General features: G+C 36.9%; 1 pseudogene; it reads left to right on the top strand.

The window, feature by feature from the left end:
* The first annotated feature begins 5,656 nt into the window (after positions 1-5,656).
* LOC149156166 (uncharacterized) lies at positions 5,657-24,382 on the top strand (annotated as a pseudogene).
* The last annotated feature ends 1,431 nt before the right edge of the window (positions 24,383-25,813 follow it).

Below are 25,813 nucleotides of genomic sequence, written 5' to 3'. Positions count from 1 at the left end.
GATCAATGGATCATGCTAGATCTAGGTACTAAACCAATGGGAGTGCCTGATGAAGATGAAAGAAGTTGGATCGGAAGACAAAGAGTATAATACAATTGTGTGTCTCAGATCCAGTATTGCTTAATGTATCAGGGGAAGCTACAGCTAAGGCTTTGTGGGTCAAGTTAGGGACTTTCTACCAATCTAAGTCTTTGGTGAATAAACTGTTCCGATGAGAAAAGATGTATAACCTGAGGATGAAAGATGGAGAATCAGTGACAGAGCATCTGAACACATTTAATACTATGGTAAGTCAGTTATTATCTATTGATATTAAAATTTCAAATGAAGAAAAATGCATCAGTTTGTTGTGTTTTCTACCAGATTCGTGGGATAGTCTGGTTATTGCAATAGGTAGTAGTGCAATTGCCTTGCAGTTTGATGAAATAGTCTCATCCTTGCTGATGGAGTAGATGAGATGGAAAAATATGGAAAGCTAGAATGTTGATGCCTTGTCTAAAGGAGGATGGTCTGAGAATAGAAACAAAAATAAGTCATCGAGTGGGAGATCTAAATCTAGAGGGAGATCTATATCTCTAGGAAAACCTGCAGCTGTGTGTTGGAAATGTGGAAAGGAAGGGCACTACAAAAGGGACTATAAATCTAAAGCTCCTGACAAAGGAAAGGGATCTGATGATGCTCCTCGTGCAAAGGAAAAATCTACCGTAGATGAAGGTGGGGATGTACACTTGGATTCTTCAAGTACACATGTAGATCATGAGGCATGGTTGACTGACTCAGGTGTATGCTTTCACTTCACTCCCCATAAAGAGTGGTTATGCGAGTATGAGAAATATTATGGTGGTGATGTCTTATTAGGGGATGATAGGAAGGCTAGAATAATTGGTCATGGAAAATTAAAGTTGAAGTTGCAAGGTGGAAAGGTTAGAACACTTTCGGGTGTTCTGCATATTCCTGCATTAGCGAGAAATCTAATTTATGTAAGCAAGTTGGATGACATGTGTAAAAACAGTGTTCGAGAAAGATACCTGCAAGATGCCTCGATGAGCACTAGTATTGATGCAGGGAGTTCGGATTGGAACTCTGTACAAGCTGCAAGGTAGCATTGTTATTGACGGGTGCAATAGTTCTATGGTTCCTGAAAGTGGAGCAGAAAATCTAGTGTTCTCTGGAGAAAAGACCATGCTATGGCATCAAAGGCTTGGACATATTGGCGAGAAGGGCCTTTGAATACTTCATGCTAAAGGTATGGTAGAAGGTATCACTAATAGCTCTCTAGATTTTAATTTCTGTAAAAATTGTGTATATGGGAAGCAGAATCAGGTGAGTTTCTCGTCTGGTGGTAAGAGGGTGAAGCAGATATTAGAGTTTGTGCATACTGATTTGTTTGGAACTATGAAGGTTCCATCACTGGGTAAGTCTGTGTACTATGTATCATTTATAGATTACTTCTCAAGGATTACATAGATATATTTCCTCAAGAAGAAATCTGAAGTCTTTGACAGGTTTAAAGAATTTAAAGCTCTCCTGGAAAACCATACAGAGAAGAAGATACGGGTGCTAAGGACACATAATGGTGGAGAGTTTTGCAGCGAGGAATTTGAAGAATTTTGTAAGAATTGTGGTATAGCATGACAGAAGACTACTCCATACACACCTGAGAAAAATGGAGTCGCAGAAAGAATGAACAAGATGTTGATGGAAAGGGCAGGAAGCATGCTTAGTGGTACCAGGTTAGGGCAAGAATTCTAGGCAGAGGTGGTGGAGACAACATGTTACCTAGTCAATAGATCACCTTCATCAGCGTTGGAGGATAAGACTTCACAAGAGGTATGGACTGGTAAGAAACTCTCTCTTTCACATCTAAGGGTTTTCGGATGTGATGCATATGTACATGTTCTAAAGGACAAAAGAACGAAGTTGGATAGTAAATCTAAAAGGTGCATCTTTATTAGGTATAAGGATGGTTTAAAGGGTTATAAGATTTGGATCCCACTAACAAGGAAGGTTGTGTACAACCAAGATGTGGTGTTCAGAGAGGTGAAAATTCTTATTAAACATGAAGTCCCATCAAAGGAACCTAAGAAGATAGAGTTTGGGCTAAAGGAGGAAGAAGCGGGCTCTACAATAGAAGAGGAATTAGAAGATGAAGAGCCACAAACTCTGGTTGTGAGAAGCTCAGTTCGAGAACTATCCTAGAACTATGAAGGAATTAGTAGATTCAGAGGATGGAAAACTCTAGAAAGAGACCATGGTTGATGAAATGGCATCTTTGCACAAAAATGAGGCTTGGGATCTAGTGGAGTTGCCGGCTGGAAGGAAACCCATTGGTAGCAAATGGATGTTCAAGAAGAAGACAAATGCTGAAGGAAAGGTGGATAAATGCAAAGCTCGATTGGTAGCAAAAGGTTATTCCCAGGTGCTGGGAATTGATTTTGGTGATATTTTTTCTCTTGTTGCCAAGGTAGCTTATATTAGATTAGTTTTATCTATTGCTGCTGCTTTTGATTTTGAGGTAGAACAGATGGATGTGAAGATAGAATTTCTCCATGGGGATTTGGAAGAGGAGATCTACATGAAGCAACTTGAAGGCTTTATACGGAAGGGTAAGAAATAACTGGTATGCAAGTTAAAGAAGTCTCTATATGGGCTAAAACAGTCACCAAGGATGTGGTATTATAAATTTGATACATTTATACAGGGACTTGGCTTCACTAGAAGCAAAGCAGATCACTGTGTGTATTTTAAATTAATTGGTGACCGTGTTATTTATCTAGTCTTGTATGTGGATGACATGTTGTTGCTTGGAAATGACAAAGAAATTATCTAGGAATTAAAGACGCAATTGTCCTCCAAATTCGACATGAAAGATCTTGGTTCTGCAAACTATATTTTGGGCATGGAAATTAAAAGAGATCGGGCAAAGAGGAAGCTATGGTTAAACCAGAGGAAGTATGTCTAGACAATATTGTAGAGGTTTAATATGCAGGATAGTAAACCGGTGAAGGTTCCTATTCTTGTAGGTGTAAAGTTATCTACTAAACAGTGTCCCAAGACAAAAGAAGAGGAAGAGGACATGTCCATTGTTCTATATGCAAGTGCAATCAGTAACCTGATGTATCTGATGGTCTGTACTAGACCAGACATTTCACATGCAGTGGAAGTATTGAGCAGGTTTATGTCAAAACCACGGAAGGAGCATTGGACAATAGTGAAGCGACTTTTCAGGTATTTGCATGGCACTAGTGATTATGGTTTTTTCTACCAAGGAAGACCATGATTGGATAGAGTTTTCGATATTCATGGCTTTGTGATGCAGACCGGGCTAGAGATCTAGATTAGAGAAGATCTACAAGTGGGTATGTGTTTAACCTATTTGGAGGTGCAGTCAGTTGGATGAGTAAGAAATAATTTGCAGTTGCACTATCAAATAAAGAGGCGGAATACATGGGAGCCACTCATGCAAGCAAGGAAGCAGTTTGGTTGCAGAGGTTATGTTCAAGTATGGGGTTAGTATAGGGAGCTATAAGGATAGATTGTGACAACGAAAGTGAAATTTTCTTGGAAAAGAACCCCGCTTACCATTCAAAGACAAAACACATTAATGTTCAGTATCACTTTGTGAGGGATATGATAGAAGAAAAAAAGGTGTTGCTGGTAAAGGTGGACACATTGAAGAATATTGCAGATGCATTAACAAAATTTGTGAGCTCTGAGAATTTCTCTTGGTGTAGAGGAAAAATGGGCATTGCAGGGCTGCATGAATGACTAAGCTCTCCTGTGGCCCTCTGTGGAAAGAAAACAACAAGTAGGAGAACGTTAGGTTGTGTTATATTCTTTCCATGACTAGTCGCCCTAGTTAACCAGGGGGTTAGAGGGGGGCAGAGCCCCTCCTTTGTTGCGCCAATTGCGCGGTGGGGTGGGTGGCAGCCCCCCCTATCTAGGGGGTTTGAGGGGGGCAGGTAGCCTCCCTCTACGGGGTCCGAGGCAACGCCCTGGGGGAAATTATTTTGGACCCTATATTAGGTGGGAAAACCTACCTATGGTTTTGTGCATGGTTTTCGTACATGGTTTTGGGCACAATGGTTTTCGGTCCATGGTATTGGATGCTTCGGCATATATAAACATGTATTGTAACATATAAAAGAAACATAATGAAAAATCAAGTTGGTAGTCCCAGTTTTGGGATCGAGGGTAAAATCTCCATGTAAATTTGTTTTATGTGTTATGCTCTCGCCTTTGTCTATTTTCTGTTTTTTTAGAATTCGCATGCAATTAATTTCTGTATGGGGTTAAAACCTACAATATGTTACTATTGATCAGCATAAGGATGTCGAGCAGTTGGACTTCTATAGTTGTCTAAGTCAGAGTGGTGTCTAGTTTGGCTTGTTCAAGCCATTGTTCAAATGGGTACATGTGCATTGTAATGTTCAGTCATGTCAAGTGTAAGTCAAGTCTCAAGACTGAATGTAACAGCCATAGCGTAGGTGAAGGGTCATGAGGGTAGTTGAATGGTCACAAAGGGGAATGTGAAGGGTCACCCCATCCTTTGCTATAAATAGTCCCTCATAACTCATTGTATAGGGTTTTGGTCATCCAAGCTTCTACTAAAACTATCTTGAAGAAGGCTTGGACAATATTGTAACTCACCTTGGATTCTCCACTGCACGGAGCTAATACAACTCTTTGGAGGTGCAGGCGGATGTGGTTGTAATGTTCCACTAATGGGGTTAGAAGGTTTACATGGTGTATTGTATGATTGTGACTTACACTTCTTTAATAATAAAAGCCAACTCATTTTCAAGCATGTGTTTTTATTGTAGTTGGACTGCTTTGGTTGCCTTAATGATATATGTTGTTTAACTTATGCACTTGTATATGAACTGATTTTTATGCAATTATATGAATCTTATTGTTAATGTGTTTCATATGCTGTTAATGTTGTCACCATTCGTGTCGATTGCTCTGCCAAACATTAGACAGACTTTCTATGAACCTTGTTATATCAACCGTCACACTCGTCTCGGACTGATCCGTGAGTGTTGTTTGTTTTATCTTACCTTCTACATTATGACTGTCGCATCCATGTGGATTGCTCTGTTAGAAGCTGTGCATGTACTTTGTGTTTTGTGTTCCTAACCGAGTTGGGACTGATCCCTTTCAACCTGGAACTCACCTTCACCTTCCTCTCCCTTTGAAGTGTTGGAACCTCTCATACTCATTCCTTGACTCACTACATCAGTCACACCCTTGCTACTGACAGAGTTATCTTACTTGCCTCTATGTGACTTTGTAGTTAAGGCATTACCTTATGCCCCACTGTTGGGACTCCTACAACAAACGGTTTGAGGTCTAATTGGGACTTCTTTCTGGGGAGATCCCCTTGACATGTTGGCTAGTCCAACACCATCAACACATTTTCATAGGCAAGTAGATTTTGAGCTCATTGTAGGTTTGCCTTGGGTGAAAGAAAGGGGATTTCTTATTTTACAAACATGGCATGTAGTTTTAACCCTCTTAAGGAATATCCTCATCGGAATACTGTTTAGGCTAAATTATTGGGAGTCCCTCTCAATCTATGGAATTCTCGACGATCTCTGACATTTCCAACTCTATTGGCAAGTTCTATTTTTAGAATGAGGGGAACATGAGAAGAATGGACAAGAAGATAGCGTGGGTGCTCGTCGAAGTTGATTTCAGAGGGGGCCTATTGTCTATGCTGGATTTATCATGGGGTTCATTCACTCACAGGCTCAACATCGACTTCTGGGGGATTTCTTACAGGTACTTATTTTTCCATTCAACATGACATCTACTAGCAACCTGCCTGACCTCCCTTCAACCCGGTCATCAAATAGTTTCACAGGGTCTCCCTCAATCTCTTTTGGAAAAAACACGCAATGGAATGAATGATTCTCACCAGCTGATTATTTTGTTAAAGGTTCTAGGTACCTCTTATCCTCCATCTATTTTATTTTTGTCCCCTGATAATGTCGCATACCTTGTTTTGGCGTCTAATGTCCCTCTTAGTAGGGTATCACTGGGTGGGCACTTTATGATTCCTTCCCACTCCTCCATTTCTCCTCTCCCTTCATCGACTGCAAACCTAGTCTCTCTATCATTCCCTCTGCTATAGCCTCATTTGGAGTCTCCCACTCCCCCCACATCAGTTGTTTAGTTGGTGTTGACTTCTATGGACTCTCCGATTTCATCGAACCAATATTTGGAAGCTCTTTCCTTATTCGATTATGTTGATATGGACCCCATGAACATCAAAAATTCATTTCTCCACTTGAGGGAGGGGATAGGGTAAGTTCCACCGCTTTTGCCTCTGATCCCATTAAATCCTTGATTCCCCGGAAAAGGAAATCCACTAAATATGAAAAATCTCTCTTCTTATATGACTTTGGCCATGCTTGTGGAAGAATTTATCTCACCTGCTTTCTTTGGTGGATTATCGGCATCTGATTCTTTTTCTCCTCGAGTCCTTAGAGATGACAATGCCTATTCCTTGGTTTCCCCATGATCATTATGTCCCTTAACATGGGGGTCAGAACCAAATCATGCTCTCTAAGAGGGCTCATTCTCATACACAACCCAAATGTAATTCTTCTTCAAGAAACTATGATTTCTAAGGAAAGGTATTGAGAAATATTGATTAAAATATGCCATGCGTGGCTTTTTTGTGCCACTAATGCTTGTGGTCTCTATGGAGTTTTAGCAATGGCTTGGGAACTCTCTAGTCTCAAGATTATGGCTTTCTTGACTCTTGCAAATATCCTAGTATCTGGTAACATGCGGGGTTCTCCTTCTCGATTCCACATTTTTAATATGTACGCTGCATATATAGGCAGGAGACTATTCTAGGATGTGGTCTCAAACTTTGGGTTATTGGATTTGTCTTCTCTCATTTTGGTCGGAGACCTAAATCTACTCTATAGCTTAAATTATCCAAATGAAACAATTTTTTTGAAAATTTTATGTGGAAAGAAGTTTCCTCATCCATGAGTTCGAAGATCTAAAAAATATGGAAAGCTTTTAGTTTAATGGAATTATTACAAATATTTAAGGTATTTGTCAAAAGTTCCAAACTGAACTTCACAATCTTAATATTTAGTATTTAGATACATAATAAAATTTTAGCTTTTTAATTAACTTGATAGGTGTGTTAATCTTGCAATACAAATTTCATAGCTTTAGTTTAATTATTAATAATTATTAGGTGGATGGTGAGGAGTCAACTCCCACTTAATATTCTAGAACAATCTTTGTAGTAGTCATATATCAAAAATTGATATTTATCTCAAAAGTTATTATGTCCTTTCTATTCTCTTAATTAAATTAATTAATTAGAAAAAAATGTATTTGAACAAGTGTCATATCAAATGAGTTTTTTTTTTGGCATGTGGTATTCATAGGCCATGATATTGAGCCATGGTATAGAAGGAATTTGGAAGAGAAACCATGGTACATAGATCATACGCAAAACAATTTTTCTATTACACCAAACATCACACAATTACATCAAGTATATATGGTGCTTATGAGATCCAATAATTCCTAAACTAAGAGACTGGATGTTGTGAAAATGTCTCAACAACCCAATCACTCGACAAACCTAATGTCCCTGTTTAGTAATGTAATCATTATTTCCATGTACCCCCTTTAACACTTACATTATTACATGAATCTAAAATTACATATAAATCACATATATCTGATTTGTCTTCATCAGCACTCACATCCACTCTGGAATCTCATAGACACCCTCCTTTCTTCACCAACACTCGAGATACCACTTGACCTCCATTTAAAACATAATTGTCTATAACCATTGTCGACAAATTTTGTGGAATCGACAATTCTTGACCTCCAAACGGACAATATCAATGCTAAACCACTCTATGGACTAACTACCATTTATCAAAATGTAGTGAACTACAATTTTAACAATTATATAGGTAAGTTTTTTGGATAATGAGTGTATCCAATAGTTAATTATACAACAAGCCTATCTAACACACAAGGATCTCATAAAAATAACCTAGAATTGATGCTCTTGAAGGTCGAAGCACAACATGACCCATCAACATATAACATACTCACATAATTAAATTAGTGATATGTTATCTTAGCACCAAAGAACGTACAGAACCACTACTTTAATTATATTTCTCTGTTCATTAATTGGTTCTACATTTTTTTACAAATAGAATAGAAGACTACACAAATGTTACAACAAAATCAATAACCATGAAACTATCTACTAGCATCCCAGCATAAACAAGTCTCCTTGTCCCTCCTTGGTTGTTCATATCTAGATATTTCATCTTGAAGCTTCTCTTCTTCGTGAAGTAATTGATAGAGTGGTCAGTGCTAAGAGAAACTCACTCACATATTAAGTTGACCAGAATCAATATGTTGTTATACAAACTCCAAAGAAATCTCAAAAAATATAGTCGGTGACAAAAAATAAACTTGATGTTAGAAGTTACATCAATCCTGAAAATGAGAGAAATGTTGGCCTTGGTAGTTGTTGGGCATATGGATTCTCTAAGAAGCTCGACCAAACCTTCTGTTATTCTCTCTCCACGTGTTATTCTTTCTTGTGATGTATATTAGTGGAAACAACTTAAACTGTCCTTTTTCGGTTGAGCTTCAAAACTTCAGCAAATGAGTATTCCAAAATCCACTCGATTGAGTAGATCGATTCCTTTTGGACTATGCAATAGTAGATCATTGACTCACGTTGGCCTCTGTGCATTAGAGCTATTCGAATTCAAGTTTCAACGGTCAAATCCCACGGAGGTAATGAGATTGGGAACAATATAGTGCAACCATTATTACAGTGACTCTATCACAAATGTGAAACCAACATCACCTTGATCAAAAAGGAGACGCAGTCAAACTTGCCAACTTCTTTTCTCAGATCATTTGACATCGAAATCCAGAAAATGGTGATGCAACTCTCTGTTGTGCACCCAACGAACTTCTTCTCATCGCATGTTCATGGGATGGGAAAGTAACTCGACGAAGATCAAACCGTTGGAGGGTATGGATGCCTTTAGGTTCTATAAAGCTCTGATGGCGGAATCTGTGGAGACCTGGGGTAGAATCCCAACAACCACACCAACGAGATCAGTGAATTCTTGTTGCAGTTCAGTGGTCGTGATAACGGGGCCCTGGATGGTTGACACAGAGGCTTCAGATTGATGTCAAAATATCTCTTGAATGATATGAGTTGTTCCACACACAAATATGAAGCAAACATTGTCCTCTCCTCCGCACCCATCTTCTTCGATCTTGGTCGATACCATGAGAAGACACAAAACACATCATTACAATAGCATCTGTCGCCAAATTGTTTGCACATAAGAACATTGGTAAAGCTTCCCTCTTTGATATTTCAATGTATTTCTCTCCAATGCATGCAGCAGATGACACTTAACCTAAAATACATGAAACATAAACTCACACATAATAATTTCTAACCAACACCTACTCCACTCTATGTACACAACAATGCTCAGAATTCCTCCATCCTCTACGGCCTTCCCTTGACGGAATCAGGTCCATATGGGCTCTAATACCAACAAAGAAACAACCATGGTACCTAGATCACACACAAAACAATTTTTCTATTCACCTAAAATCACACAATTACCTCAAGTATATATGGTTCTTATGAGATCCAACAATTTCTAAAATAAAAAATTAGATATTGAGGAAATATCTCAATGCAACCATCCAACAAAACAAATCTAGTTATTTAATAATTATTTCCAAATGATATTGTAACAAACTTTATTTACAGTTATAATTTAATTAATTTTATGATTTTTTAAAATTTCACCATATTAATTGAAAGATAACGAGCACTATGTTTAATGGCTATTTTAACTGGACTTTAAGTATTGCAAGTAGCTCACTGACTATTGAGGTTCTAATTTACAAGGATAGTGTATATCGTAGCTCGGCCAATGGATTAGAGAAAGGCTAATTTGACGAAGTTAAGTACTACTAGACCGATACCGTTGGGATCCATCTAAACTTTATGTATGTGATTATTTATTCAGTACGGAGAAGTTGTTAAAATTCTAGAAGCTGTCATATGTCAATGATGATATATGACGATTGATCACGTCTAAATGATTGATATATTAAATATTTGACGCCAAGATGCATTGAATATGCGCTTGTGAAGATTGAGTATGGTTGATAGTTGTCTTGAATTCACACAAATAATGTGCAATATATTAAACATTAGAATTTCTGAAATGCAACCTCATGGTGCACATAAAAACATTGTGTAAAAATGGACGTTCAAATAATTGATATATTAAATATTAGAATCAAAATATGCCACGCCAAGGTGCATTGAATATGGGTGTGCGAAGATTATCAATTATCAAAATATATTAAATATTAGAATCAACTATCAAAATATATCAAATATTAGAATCACATGCTGCACCAAGGTGAATTGAATGTGGGTGTGTGAAGATTAAGCATAGTTGATGGTTCTCTGAATTCAGACAAATTAATGTGTAATATATTGAATATTCGAATTTGAGTAACGCAACCTCAAGGTGCACAGGAAAACATTGTTTAAATATATTTATAGCATTACTAATTTATGGCTTGGCATCCAGGAGCAATCTTCCTACCATATGATTTTTTATATTTTTATAATAAATATTATATATGTGGATACATTGTAACTAACACAATCATATTAATAAATGTAATTGATATACAAAGAAATCTTATATCACATGCATTATTACATAAATAAATATGGTTTATGACATATTATTATTATTATTATTATTATTAGATCTATATCAATCACATGCACAACCACATAAATAAATGTTGTTGAAGACATATAATAATAATTATTAATTAATATTTCTACTATTATTAATTAGTATTATATCAATCACATGCACAACTACATAAATAAATATGGTTGACGGCATATAATAACAATAATAATACTAATAATAATTATTATTATCACTGCTATTATTAATTAGTATTAAGCCTATATCAATCACATCCACAAACACATAAATAAATGTGGTTGAAGGCATATAATTATTATTATTAATTAATATTACTATTATTATTAATTAGTATTAGACCTATATCAATCACATGCACAACCACTTAAATAAATGTAGTTGAAGGCACATAATTATTATTATTATGATTATTATTATTAATTAATATTGCTATTATTATTTGTTGAGATTGCAACAAGATGATGGAGCTTAGTGAAAAGAGTCGCCTTCACTAAGTGGGCCCGCAGGCTATTTTTGGCGCAAGTCTATTTTTAGACTATGTCTATTTTTAGACATATGGATCATGTCTATGTTTATGGATGATTGATCAAGTTGGGAAAATAGATGGACTTCTATTTTTGATGAAAGTGTGAGTGATCACAGTGTGAGTGATCAAGTCTATTTTTAGACTGGCTGTCAAAAAATAGAAAAGTCAAATATTATTATCTCACAATAATATTTGGACTATAAACTTAATCTTATTCTCTTGGAGCACTTCAGTTTGAGCTACGGAAGTGGCACATGCAGCTGTCAGAAGGAAATTCGTTTTTCTTATGAGTCAGTTGAGTTGTTGCATGCATGACTTCAGTTAGAACTCAAGTGAGTTGAGTTTAGTGGACTGGAGGTATAGTTGATGGAGTTGTGTTCAGTTTAACTTAGTTAAACTGGTTGTAGTTAGTCTAACTGCAGATAGACTAATGATGAGTTGTTAAACTAATTATTAACTCATAATACAACTAAAGAATACATCAGTTAACTCAGTTGCATGTCAGTGCATGTTCAGTTCAACAGGGACAGGTGGTACAGAATCAGATTGATATCAGTTGTGACTATAGTTGTGCACCAGATCTTGCACAATCAAAGGATTGAGTATGCCAATGAGTTTGCTCACGTATTTGGCCCGCATTTTAGCCTTTTCTCACGTCCACAAAGAGTGAGTGACTATTTTGCAGGTGAAAATCGAGTTTGGGAAGCAATTTTCATCAGTTTTCAGAGCAGGTATTGAGCAGTGGAGGCAGGCAAGCAGTGGAAGAGATTTGGAGATCAGATCTGAGCTGTATTGTGTGTAACAGAGGTGGAGATACTTGTGAGAAGTATTATGCTGTGTAATGTTACATGACTCAATCATTAATATACAGATAGTGTGGGGTTTTTAGCGAGATGCTTTCCCCGTGATACATACTGTGTTAATGTGTGAATGCTCTTGATGTTTTATTGTTATTGATGCTGCTATATTCTTGATCAACGTAGAGGAGCTTATGTATTGTGTATGTTTTCCGCATTAGTACATGATCAGGATAATCTCCATTGAATATGTGTTAAATTATTCAAAATTTCTACATGGTATCAGAGCTAGATGATTTGTAGAAAAAAATTTCTACATGGTATCAGAGCGAGCTAGATAATTGTAGAAAAAGTTTCTACATGGTATCGGAGTTGTTGATCATCAGATCTACTATTCAGGAAGTGTTTACATTCTATTTCTTCAGGCAGAGTCTGTAATCGGGCCAGGTAGCCTCTGGATTCATCCTTCTTTTGGAAGGTGAGATATCCGGTGAATGCCCATACAGTCAATCTCTGTACGAGAAATATTGTGTTCTCACGAATTCTAGATCGGAGGCGGTTGAGTTTGGAGCTGGTGGAAAATCGAATTTGCAGCAGTGTTGTTGAAATGTCTTTCAACGGATTGCAAATGTTATTCCAAAGCAAGAGCGACCTGGCGCTCAAGGATAAACTCAGTAACAATAAAGGTGAGAATGGATCTTCATCAAAGGTATCTGATGAAGAGAATTGTGCTTTGGCTGCCAAAGCAAAGAAAGGGAAGAGCAAGAAAGCTTCTCAGTCTGGTGCGAAAGGCAAGAAGCAGGATATGTCCAAGGTGAAGTGTTTTCACTGTCACCAGCATGGACACTATGCCACAAATTGTCCGCAGAAGAAGAAGAACAAGCAAGCTGCTGGATCTGCAGGGGGAGAGGCTTTAGCTTCTCAGTTTGAGCTTGATTTTTCATTGATCGCATGCTTGGTTTCAAGTGTGATGGGATCAGTGTGGTTTCTGGACAGTGGTGCATCTTTTCACATGACGGGAGATAGAGATTTGTTCTCTGATCTGGAGGACAAAGATCTTGGAGTGCACATCGAGATGGGCGATGATGGTAGATACAGTGCGACCGGTATCAGTACCATTTCCTTTGAGAGGGAGTCTGGTAAACCCTTTGTATTGAAGGAAGTCATGCATGTTCCAGGATTGAAGAAGAATCTCATCTCAGTGGCGATGTTAGAAGACAAGGGGTATGATGTTGTTTTCAGCGAGGGAAAGGCCTTCCTGCGCAGCAAGACAACTGGTGAGACCCGGAAGATAGGGGTTCGAGTGAGGAACCTTTATCAGTTGCATGTAGATGGATGCGCAGCAATGGCAGGCAAGGCAGAAGGATTGGTGAGCCAGGATGATGGCGAGTTGTGGCACAGGAGATTGGGTCACCTTCACCATGGAGCCTTGAAGATACTGCAGCAGATCACTACAAGGCTTCCTAAAGGTACACTTGTGCAGTCAGATCAATGCAAGGGGTGTACTTTGGGGAAGTTTGTGAAAGCCACCTTTCACGAGAAGGATAGTCGCGCCACGACGATCCTTGAGAGAATTCACACAGACATGTGTGGACCTTTCTCAGTTGCTTCGACAGCAAAACACAGGTATTATGTGATTTTTGTTGATGATTTCTCTCGTAAGTGCTGGATCTTCTTCATGCAGAAGAAGAGCGAGACATATTCAAAGTTCTGTGAATTCAAAGCACTGGTCGAGAAGGAATCGGGGAAGAAGGTGAAGGCTCTTAGGAGCGATAATGGTGGTGAATACATCTCGGACGAGTTCAAGGATTTCTGCAAGGCAGAAGGGATTCGTAGAGAGCTCATAGCTCCCCATAACCCACAGCAGAACGGGGTAGCTGAGCGGAAGAACAGAACGATTGTGGGTGCTGCACGGGCAATGTTGCATGATCAGGGCCTACCCCTTCACTTGTGGGCGGAAGCATGCAATATAGCAGTTTATGTGCAGAACCGTTGTCCTCATAGGATACTTGGCATGAGTACACCCGAGGAGGCTTATTCTGGTAAGAAGCCTGATCTTTCTCATTTGAGGATTTTTGGTGCTAACGTTTACATGCATGTGACGAAGGATGCCAGAAAGAAGTTGGAGCCGACTGCAGAGGTTGGGATATTTGTGGGGTACACTGATACGCCCCACAACTATCGTGTGTATTTGCCAGACAGTGGTAAAACTGTTGTGCGACGGGATATAAAATTTCAGGAGGAGAAAGCCATGAAGTGTTCGCTTGAGAGGGAGCTACACTTGCATGCAGATGAGGAGCTATTAGTTCCTAAGGATGAGCTTCAGGACGTGGATCAGCCACAGGACGAGGTTCATGGAGTGGAAGAGACCACTCATGCAGCGCCAACCATCAGAGGGCGAAAGCGCTTGACAGAAGCTGAGCGACTGGCTCAAGATGCAGAGAAAGTTGTAGGACCACCTACAGCCCAATGCAGGCAGAGACAGTCACCTGATCGGTACACTGGATACATGGCTCTTATGAGCAAGTGTGTTGTGACTGAGCCATCCTCTTTCGAGGAAGCTGTGGAGGATCCAGCATGGGTAGACGCCATGGTGGAAGAGTATGATTCTATTGTCAGAAACAGTGCATGGGAGATTGTTCCTAGACCGGAAGGGAAATCAGTGGTAGGTTCGAGATGGATCTACAAAGTTAAGCAGGCAGCTGACGGGAGTGTGGAGAAGTACAAGGCAAGATTTGTTGCCCGAGGCTTTTCACAGATTGAGGGGATCGATTATGAGGAGACCTTTGCACCTGTCGCAAGGTATTCTTCCATACGGACGATTCTTGCTCTCTCAGCGCAGATGGGATGGCACATTCATCAGATGGATGTGAAGACTGCGTTCCTCAACGGAGTCATTGAGGAGGAGGTGTACATTGAGCAACCCGAAGGCTTTGAAGTCTTCAGCAGCGAGTCGCATGTGTGCAGGCTCAAGAGAGCGTTGTATGGGTTGAAGCAAGCACCACGTGCTTGGTACACACGGATAGACAGCTATTTCACAGGACTTGGATTCTCCAAGAGCGAGGCGGATCCGAACCTATACCAGATTGTGGTGGAGGGTAAGTTGCTTATCATTGTACTGTATGTTGATGATTTGATTCTAACGGGTGATGAGCTGTTGATACTGTCATGCAAGAAGGATCTTGCTACAGAGTTTGAGATGAAGGATTTGGGCCTCCTTCACTATTTCCTAGGATTGGAAATATGGCAGCGCAGTGGTGGACTGTTTGTTTCTCAGGGCAAGTATGCTCGGGAGATACTGGAGAAGTTCAACATGCATGGCTGCAAGCCTGTTGATACTCCTCTTCCTGGAGGTTGGAGGAAGGAGGATGCCACTTCGGGAGAAGAAGTGGATGCCACTGTTTATTGACAGTTGGTGGGGTCGCTGATGTATTTGGTCAATACACGACCTGATATATGCTATGCAGTTAACCAGCTTTCACAAGCTATGGTTAAGCCTACCAAGCTCTTCTGGAAGGCGGGTGAGCATGTATTGCGCTACTTGAGAGGCACATCGGGATATGGTTTGTGGTACAGACAGGAGGATGAGGTGAAGCTATGTGGCTTCACGGATGCAGATTGGGCAGGGAGCCCAACAGACAGAAAGAGCACATCAGGAGGGGTCTTCAGTATCGGATCGACAGCAGTTTCTTGGTACAGCAGGAAGCAGAGATCTGTGGCACTCAGTTCAGCGGAGGCCGAGTATATGGCAGCAAGTTTGGCTGCATGCGAGGCTATATGGATGAGGAAGATCCTGGTTGGTTTGTTCGGTTCTCATTTGGATCCTACTGTGATTTACTGTGATAACCAGAGTTGCATTAAACTCTCGGCTAATCCTGTATTTCATGATAGATCTAAACATATTGACATCAGGTACCATCATATCAGAGATTGTGTGCAGCGGAGGATCATGTTACTTTCGTACATTCCAACGGAGGATCAGGATGCTGATATTCTGACGAAGGCTCTCACCAGGAGCAAATTCGAGTACCACCGAGGCAGGATAGGGGTTGCTGATAATCCATATCTTGTCGAGAGGGAGTGTTGAGATTGCAACAAGATGATGGAGCTTAGTGAAAAGAGTCGCCTTCACTAAGTGGGCCCGCAGGCTATTTTTGGCGCAAGTCTATTTTTAGACTATGTCTATTTTTAGACATATGGATCATGTCTATGTTTATGGATGATTGATCAAGTTGGGAAAATAGATGGACTTCTATTTTTGATGAAAGTGTGAGTGATCACAGTGTGAGTGATCAAGTCTATTTTTAGACTGGCTGTCAAAAAATAGAAAAGTCAAATATTATTATCTCACAATAATATTTGGACTATAAACTTAATCTTATTCTCTTGGAGCACTTCAGTTTGAGCTACGGAAGTGGCACATGCAGCTGTCAGAAGGAAATTCGTTTTTCTTATGAGTCAGTTGAGTTGTTGCATGCATGACTTCAGTTAGAACTCAAGTGAGTTGAGTTTAGTGGACTGGAGGTACAGTTGATGGAGTTGTGTTCAGTTTAACTTAGTTAAACTGGTTGTAGTTAGTCTAACTGCAGATAGACTAATGATGAGTTGTTAAACTAATTACTAACTCATAATACAACTAAAGAATACATCAGTTAACTCAGTTGCATGTCAGTGCATGTTCAGTTCAACAGGGCCAGGTGGTAGAGAATCAGATTGCTATCAGTTGTGACTATAGTTGTGCACCAGATCTTGCACAATCAAAGGATTGAGTATGCCAATGAGTTTGCTCACGTATTTGGCCCGCATTTTAGCCTTTTCTCACATCCACAAAGAGTGAGTGACTATTTTGCAGGTGAAAATCGAGTTTGGGAAGCAATTCTCATCAGTTTTCAGAGCAGGTATTGAGCAGTGGAGGCAGGCAAGCAGTGGAAGAGATTTGGAGATCAGATCTGAGCTGTATTGTGTGTAACAGAGGTGGAGATACTTGTGAGAAGTATTATGCTGTGTAATGTTACATGACTCAATCATTAATATACAGATAGTGTGGGGTTTTTAGCGAGATGCTTTCCCCGTGATACATACTGTGTTAATGTGTGAATGCTCTTGATGTTTTATTGTTATTGATGCTGGTATATTCTTGATCAACGTAGAGGAGCTTATGTATTGTGTATGTTTTCCGCATTAGTACATGATCAGGATAATCTCCATTGAATATGTGTTAAATTATTCAAAATTTCTACATGGTATCAGAGCTAGATGATTTGTAGAAAAAAATTTCTACATGGTATCAGAGCGAGCTAGATAATTGTAGAAAAAGTTTCTACATTATTAATTAATATTATCATTTTTATTATTAATTAGATTAAATAGCGTTTTTAATTAACAAATATTTAAAAAATCATTTTTTTATTTCATTAAATAATTCATTTATTAATAATAATATATTGTTTTATCAATATAAAGATGGTTAATTAAATAAATATTTATTCATATAAATATTGTTAATTATATATTATTAATGATATATAAATATTGTCAATACTTCTAATTAAACTCAATGGATTTATATTAAATGTAAGATTAATATTATAAATGATATGAATAATATCATACTCTAGGAATATGAACCCTTGGATTAATAAATCTAAGGAAATAATAAACCCAAGGGATAAATATTATAAACCCATGGTATGTAAACCTTAAGATAAATATTATAAACCTTAAAAGAAATGTGATTGACCATGTTTTACCATGGTTTCTTTTCATATTGAGACAAAATTTGTGACAATGTGACATTTGACCATGGTTGACCATGGTTAATATTGATATTGAGACAATATTTGTCGCGATGTGGCATTGGACCATGGTTGCGCATGGTTGACCATAATTATAAACCCAAGGGATTTATATTAAACACTTGGATTAATAATATAAGCCTTATGAATAATAGTATACCCTTGGAATATGAACCTTTAGATTGATAAACCTAAGGGATTGATATTATAAAACCCCAAGGTATTATAAACCGAAGGGAATAATATTAAACCCAACGGATTAATAAACCCAAGAGAATAATATTAAACCTAAATGATAAATATTATAAATCCAACGGATAATATTAAGCCCAAGGAATGAATATTAATAAGCCCAATGCATTATAAACCGAAGGGATAAATATTATAAACCCATCATTTATAAACCCTAAGATAAATATTTTAAACCCTAAAAGAAACATGGTTGCCCATAGTTGACTTTCACATTGAGACAACCTTTGACACAATGTGACGTTCGACAATGGTTTGTCATGGTTGACCATTGTTGATTTTCATATTGAGACAATCTTTGTCACAATGTGACGTTGAGCCATGGTTGTCACAATGTGACATTGGACCAAGAGACAATCTTTGTCACAATGTGACCATAGTTCACCATGATTGATCATGGTTCACCATGATTGACTTACATATTGAGACAGTCCTTGACACAATGTGAAGTTTGAGCATGGTTGACCCTAGTTGATTTTCATATTGAGACAATCCTTGTCACAACGCGACATTGGATGATTTTCATATTGAGGTCACAATGAGATGTTGGACGACGGTTGACCATGATTATAAACCCAATGGATTTACATTAAAACCAAAGATTAATATTATAAACCCTATGAATAATATTATACCCTAGGAATATGAACCCTTAGATTAATAAACCCAAGTGATTAATACTAAAAATCCAATGGATTATAAACCCAAGGAAACAATATTAAACCCAAGGGGTAAATACCCTAAGATAAATATTATAAACACTAAAATAAAAATGGTTGACCATGGTCTACCATCGTTGACTTTCATACTGAGACAATTTTTCTCATAATGCGACATTGAAAGATGGCTGATGATCGATTTTCATATTGAGACAATCTTTGGCAGGAGTAGTGTTAACCGTGGTTGACCATGATTGTAAACGCAAGAGATTTATACTAAATCCTATGATTAATATTATAAACCATCTGAATAATATTATACCATGGAAAATTTTGAGAACCACCCTAAATTTATATGTATAATAAATGGGAAAATCCCTGTGATACATAGGAAAATGGGAGGAGATTTTATCAATGCTGTAATATGTATATATAATTATTTTAGCGAATCTCTCACTAGATTATATTATCTTGTAAATTCATGGCGAATCTTTCACTGAATTATAAAATCTTGTAAGATCTTGGCAAATCTTTCACTGAATAATAAAACATTGTGAAGACTTGGCGAATGTTTTGTTAAGGTATGAAACCATATTTGATAATAGGAAAGCATATTCATTAAACTGTAATATACTAACATACATGTTTGGAAAAAAGAACATAATTTTCTCTTCCTATAAACAATTTTACAAGCTTCAGTGGCCATGTTTGTCAAGGTTCTTACTGTACACTCTTTCACATCCTTCTATTAGTTTTGATAATATTCCACACCAAATTTCTTGTAGGTGTTGATCTCGACCATCAGTTCCATTAGGGTAGGAGAGATTAATCTTTTCTCTACTACTTTTGTCAAGCTATCAAATTTCTTTCTTATTCCATAGACTCCAATTGCGGGATTTAAAAAAAAAAACACATCAAGTTTGTTTACCCCAACACGCCAACAAGTAGCAAGCCCCAACTATATAATATAAGAAAGTAGTAGGTATCCCAAAGGCCTGAAGGGGATCTAATGGAAAGAATTGAGCATTGTCAGAAGCCTTTCAATCAATATATAAATATATAAATGTAGATTTATTATTATTTTAATTGGAAATCTTCAATTAAATAATAAAATTTAATTACATCTCTCCCAATCTAAATTGTTTATTATCATAATTCACTATCTTCATATGTCTTGCATTTTCTCTCCCATTCTAAATTGCTTATTATCATGATTTAGTACCTTCATACACCTTGCATTTTTTAACATCATTGTAACATGTGGATTAATTTCCTTTTTAGTGCACAATCTCCACCTTTTAGGACAATATGGTGTAGTGGTCCAACCCCTACAGCTCATTACGACAAAATAAGAATCACAGAGAAGATGAAAGGTTGTACAAACTAGCATATTTTTCAAACAACTAATCCAATATCAGTACCTTAACTTTTTCATGAAGATATTATATTGAAAACGTTTGAAAAATGGTGGGAAATCTCGGCAGCAACTATCTCTATTATGCTAGGGTGATGTGGAAAGAGTGATAAGATTTCACTGTTTTGATTTTTTTTTTGTTAAATCAGAAAAACCAATATTAATGGAGATATTGGTATTTTTTACTAAATTTTGTGAAGTGACTAAATGTAGCTTTAACCATTCACCTTAAGATGTTTTTTACAATATAATTTCCTAAGTCTAATTAATATCTTCATTAACATAAAAACCAACTTATATCCATCTTAACTCCACATCTACCACTCTTAGAGGGATGAAATCTATTTATCCCTCTCAGCACTTGGTAGACCCAGAATTAATATGGACCTAAGCTGATAGAATTTCCCCTTTAAATAGTCTATGCTCACATGAATACCAAGGTATTACCATGGGTCAATACCATGGGTTATTGTTTGGGCTTCAAAATCTCATACAAATATCACTCATTACCATACATTTTTCAACTATGTTTCCATTATATCACTCATTATTCACCACCATGTCACTTCATTTTCCCTATTATTCACCATTAATGGGTCTCATTTATATTTTCCAAATATTATTTATTTTTAAGCATTTTTAAGAGAAATTCTTGATTAAATATTAGAAAATAATATATTTTACTTTATATATGGAAAGTGGGTTGTTTTTGTGACATGTGTAGGTGCCAAGGAAGCTTCCAAGACACCTTTATGTGGCCTTGAATGATCAAATTCGAATTTGAAGAGATAAACCTCATGGAGAAGATCAAGGACAAAAGGGGGTTATGTGTCTAGATGGTTGAGAGATTTATGGAACTAAAGAGAGATTAGTGGATGATCATTATGAGTTTGTTACTCATCCCATTGTATAAATAGGAGTACAATCTCCTCCATTTGTAATCTTAGAATCTTGAAGTTTTTGTAATCTTAGAATTTTGGAGTATGTAATCTTAGAAGCTTAGAGTTGTAATCTTAGAGTTGGTTTGTAATGGAGATTTTGGAATAAAGGATCATACTTCAATTTTTCTTCTACATTTGAGTCTCCATTGAAGTGGTGTGCTTGTGGAGTTATGGAGGGCCCCCATGGCCTCACTTGCATGCTTATTTGTTTATTTTAGGTATAATTTATTTTATGTTTTTGTTTGATTTCAGTTTTCAAGTTTTTGTTAAATGTTCTATTATTGGAAGTCTTATTTGAAAGTGTTCTTGTAAGAGAACTGTAAGATTTCAAACAATTATTAGATCTAGGATTTTAAGTTCTTACTAGATGTTCTAATGTTGGAAGAGATCTTGTAGAATATGTTCTTGTAAGAGAACCATAGATCTCAAACAATTGTTAGATCGAGGTTTGATTAGTTATTGAAAGAGGTCTTAATGAATATGTTCTTGTAAGGGGACTTTAAGATCTTGGACAAATTAGGAATCCTTCTAAATCTCTATATTTTAGATAAGCGCTTCTATGTTTACCTTCCCGGGTTGACATTAAATTAAACTCTAATTTGCATCCGCATTTTTGACCAAACATTTTGGCACCATTGCCGGGGAAGTGCAACTAGAAGGATTTAGTAATTATTTTATGCATTTGTTTTTATGGACTAATTTGTGGAACTTGGTGACATTAGATTCATAAAGGAGTTCAAAGTTTGGAGCATTTTTATTTTCGCACATAGTTAATTTAAATTCAGTTTTTATTTTAAACCCCCCATTTCTCACTAATCCATCTATGGATGAGGACTTTGACAATGTTGAACAGGTACTTCTTGGAGAGCAAGGGAAATAACCTTGAGCTAACTCTAAGACAGGATTCTCACATACTGGTAAAACATAATGTAAAATTTTTAAATCTTGATGTGAGCATGTTCGAATTTTTAGTCCATAGATGGCTTCATTGGAAGCATTCTTTTACTTAGAAAATAAAACATCTTTTAAGTTAATGTAGAATAGATTAGAAAAATAGAAATGAGATCTCATTAGAAGTCATTATCATTAGAAGTTTTTAGTCTTGTTTTCAAAAAATAAATCATCATGAATAAATTTAGTGGCACATATTTGCATCTCTATGTCTTGTTTCTGTATCACAGGTGAGCCAGGAGCTTGATTATCAGAAAGCCTTGTCTTTCGAGAGTCTAAACGCCCCCATGACATTGCAAAAAGAGTGTAGATAATGCAAGGTTTTGTCACAAATCTTAATTGTGTTTTATCCATCCATGCTAACCTGCATAAATAAAAAAATCAAGAGATTAGTATGCTCTCTTCCTGTGCTTCGTGCGATCAGGAAAATCAGAAAATCTATTGATTTATTTCGAATAAAAGAACCTCTCATTGGAAAATTGAGCTGCACATTCTATAGATTATAAGAAATTTGCAAGATTCTGATATCAATCTGCTGCAACAATTTTCTATTCAAACTAAATTCACATCATATTGAAATAAATCAATGGCATTATTAATGCACATATGATTGTTTGATTTTGCAATTTTTTTATCATATTCTCTAGTTTTGGCCTCTCGATTTAAATCTATCATTCCTGCACCATATACAACATAGATATATATCCATTGGAACAGGAATGTTTCTAGGTCACTCAAACGCATTTCTACACTTGCGTCCCATATTTCTGTTAGACATGCATTGGCTTTGCAATATGCATCATATATCACACTAGTTACATATCACTCTTTGCTAAAAAATACTCCAGCAGCATCACTACCGAGCATACAATTACACCTTCAAATCTTTTTATGCAGTCAATGTCATGAGTCTCATGGGTTTGTTGGTTCCAAATGCTCTCTCTGAAAAAAACTTGATCGATCCATACTGATGATTATAATTCAACCAAATCGACACCATTGACCAGATAAGGTTCCCACGCAAATCTATCTTACAGGCAATCCATATGCAACCCCTGAAAACGTCAGTTTTAAAAAGCAGTTTGTGATCAAACCAGGACACATCTGGACAAACGAAGACATGGGTTTTTTCCACAATAGAATTAGTTACAGAACCCAGAAATCGTTTGCTTGAATTCTTAACGGTTTGAGAGGGAATCACGGTTCTTCGAGACCCTATTTTGTGGACTACGTTAGGAAAAACGGTTTTTACAATTAATGCCCAGAGAATTACAGGTTTCGCTGGCAGTAGAGCAGATTTTGAGCGATTTGAGTGATTTTTCATGCATATTTATTGGCTCGATTTGAGCGATTTGCACCCTCATGTGTTGCCTGGCTCAAAATGAGCATCTACAAACCAAAGTCAAGAAAGCCAATATGCCCATCGTGAAGCTGTCAAAGAATTTTGATCTGGTCTCTCTCTCTCTGCTTATTTGTTGAGAAGAAAGGGTTTCCCATCTCTTAAATTGGATCCATCTGCTTCAATTTTTCCATGTTCTGTTATACATCTGGATTCAACCTCATGTTTAGCACATAATGTCAATGCAATGTATTGAACGTTCAGGAAGACATATCCATTATATTTCTCATTGACGTTTCTGTCTTATGTTGTCCTTCATCTTCAAAAGTCTATGGAGTCTCCCATGAAGACATGTTGGAATGCTATAAATGGGGCTGTGCACTCTACATCAATCCTGTCGGCTTTTGTAGGAATATTTCAGGGTGTTAGACACTTTCAAAGAAAGGTTTTAACAAGGGACCATAAGCTTGTGTATTGGTTCGCTAAAGGCATGGCTGCTTTGTCTACCTTCCTATAGAGGAAGAGAAGATGAGATGAATTAGCTCTTTATGTGCTTCCTCAAGCTGCATATTCATTGTGGTATATTTTAGTGAACAAATATCTACTTCCAGATATAAGAAACGTTGAAGTGGCACTTTTCTGTCTATGCATGGGAGGAATAACGTATTATATGGAGTATGAACCAGATACAATGGCCCCTTTCTAGGAGGGTTGATAATGTGTTTTCTTGCTTGCCGAAGAAGCACAGCTGACTAGCCTCCCGACCTTGGGGCTTCATATTTCTATGTCAACACCTTGAACTCTGGACATACTACAAATTCAGAAGATAAACATGCTAGAAACTCACGCAGTTCATCAACGACAAGGGAAGAGTTGAATTTGGAAGCCTTTTCTGGACTCTGACCACAATTTTGACAAGGGAATCTCTTTTATTTAAGTGGAATGCTATGATATGTTTTATATTTTCCCTTGGCATAGTTAAATTAATTTTTTTTCTCTTCTTAAAATTCATTCACAACATCCTATTTTTCACCAGTGACTTGGAGTAGGCATTGATTGTTGTATGCTTTTATAACGTACTCATCAGCAGCAGCACTGCTAGTGCGCTAGACCGATCTACTGTCGCGGGTTGCCAATTCACCAGCAACATCGTCCATGCCTCAGAAATGCATCATACACTTCACCATGCCAATTCACTAGCAGTGAAGCAGATTTTGAGCTTAAAAAGACATGGTAATTCTTTTCTTTGGGCATTGATTTAAAAAAACAACGTTGATGAGTTTGGAAACTTCATTTTAGAGTTAGTTTATTTTGAGAATTTTTCTTTATTAGTTTTTAATAAATAAAATTGTGTTGATTTTACCATTTCAAAAAAAAACTCAACTTAAATGATAAATTAAAAAAATTATGTTTTTTAAATTTGTTGTTAAAAAAAATAACTAAATAAAAAAATAAAAAAATCAACATAAATAATAAAAATAAAAAAATAAAAATTCTATGTCTTCATTTATTTATTACTTTTGATAATTTCTTTTTAAATTTGTTGTTTAAAAAAAAAATCACAAAATTCACGCAGATTTGAAAATAAAAAATGGAATACTTGGAAACAAATTTCGAAAATCGATTTATCAAACATTGGAGGATTCTAGAGATGATGATTATCTTGTTTCGATAGCTTCAAGTTGGCATTAAACTCATAACATCTTTCTGTTGAATGCTTTTATGTGACATACTAATATGCAGAACACAACAGATCTTTCTAATGTCAATCTTTTTACCTAGCACATTTCATGAGTTATCTGACACAAACAGGGAGTATTACTTTTCATGGTTATTTTTAAGAATGGATTGATACTAATATCATGAATTGAGTTGATTTCAACAATTTGATTTTTCTTAAATCTGTTTTATTTTGGTATGAAATTTTTGCATAAGAATCATGAAGGAAATGTGCAATTCTTCTCGAACACACTTATGTTTTCTTTCTGTGAAGTTTTTTTAACAGGTTACAGGATAATAAAGTGATCATTAAGAAGATTACATTGTGACGACAATTAGTCTTCCAAAGACTAAATTCATGAAAAATTCTGAAGACAAATCCATGTCCACAACCACTACCTTGCACCCCCCTTTTTGAAAAAGATTTTGAATTCCACCAATTGTAAATCCATAAAGCATGACATTTCCATATCCATTTTTCACAGCAAGAGTTCTTATTCATACCCCATGCATTTCCTTACATCCATTCCTTACAAGCTTATTGCCATTTTCCTTGTCATTACCATTCCCCTTCATTTCCGCAAATAAAACCCTGCTTCTATGGATACCATTGAG

This window comes from Pinus tabuliformis, chromosome 9, assembly GCF_031772625.1.
Source record: "Pinus tabuliformis cultivar Carrire ecotype Pingquan chromosome 9, CPIR1, whole genome shotgun sequence".
Taxonomy (NCBI): domain Eukaryota; kingdom Viridiplantae; phylum Streptophyta; class Pinopsida; order Pinales; family Pinaceae; genus Pinus; species Pinus tabuliformis.
This window is presented reverse-complemented; position numbering and strand designations above follow the sequence as displayed.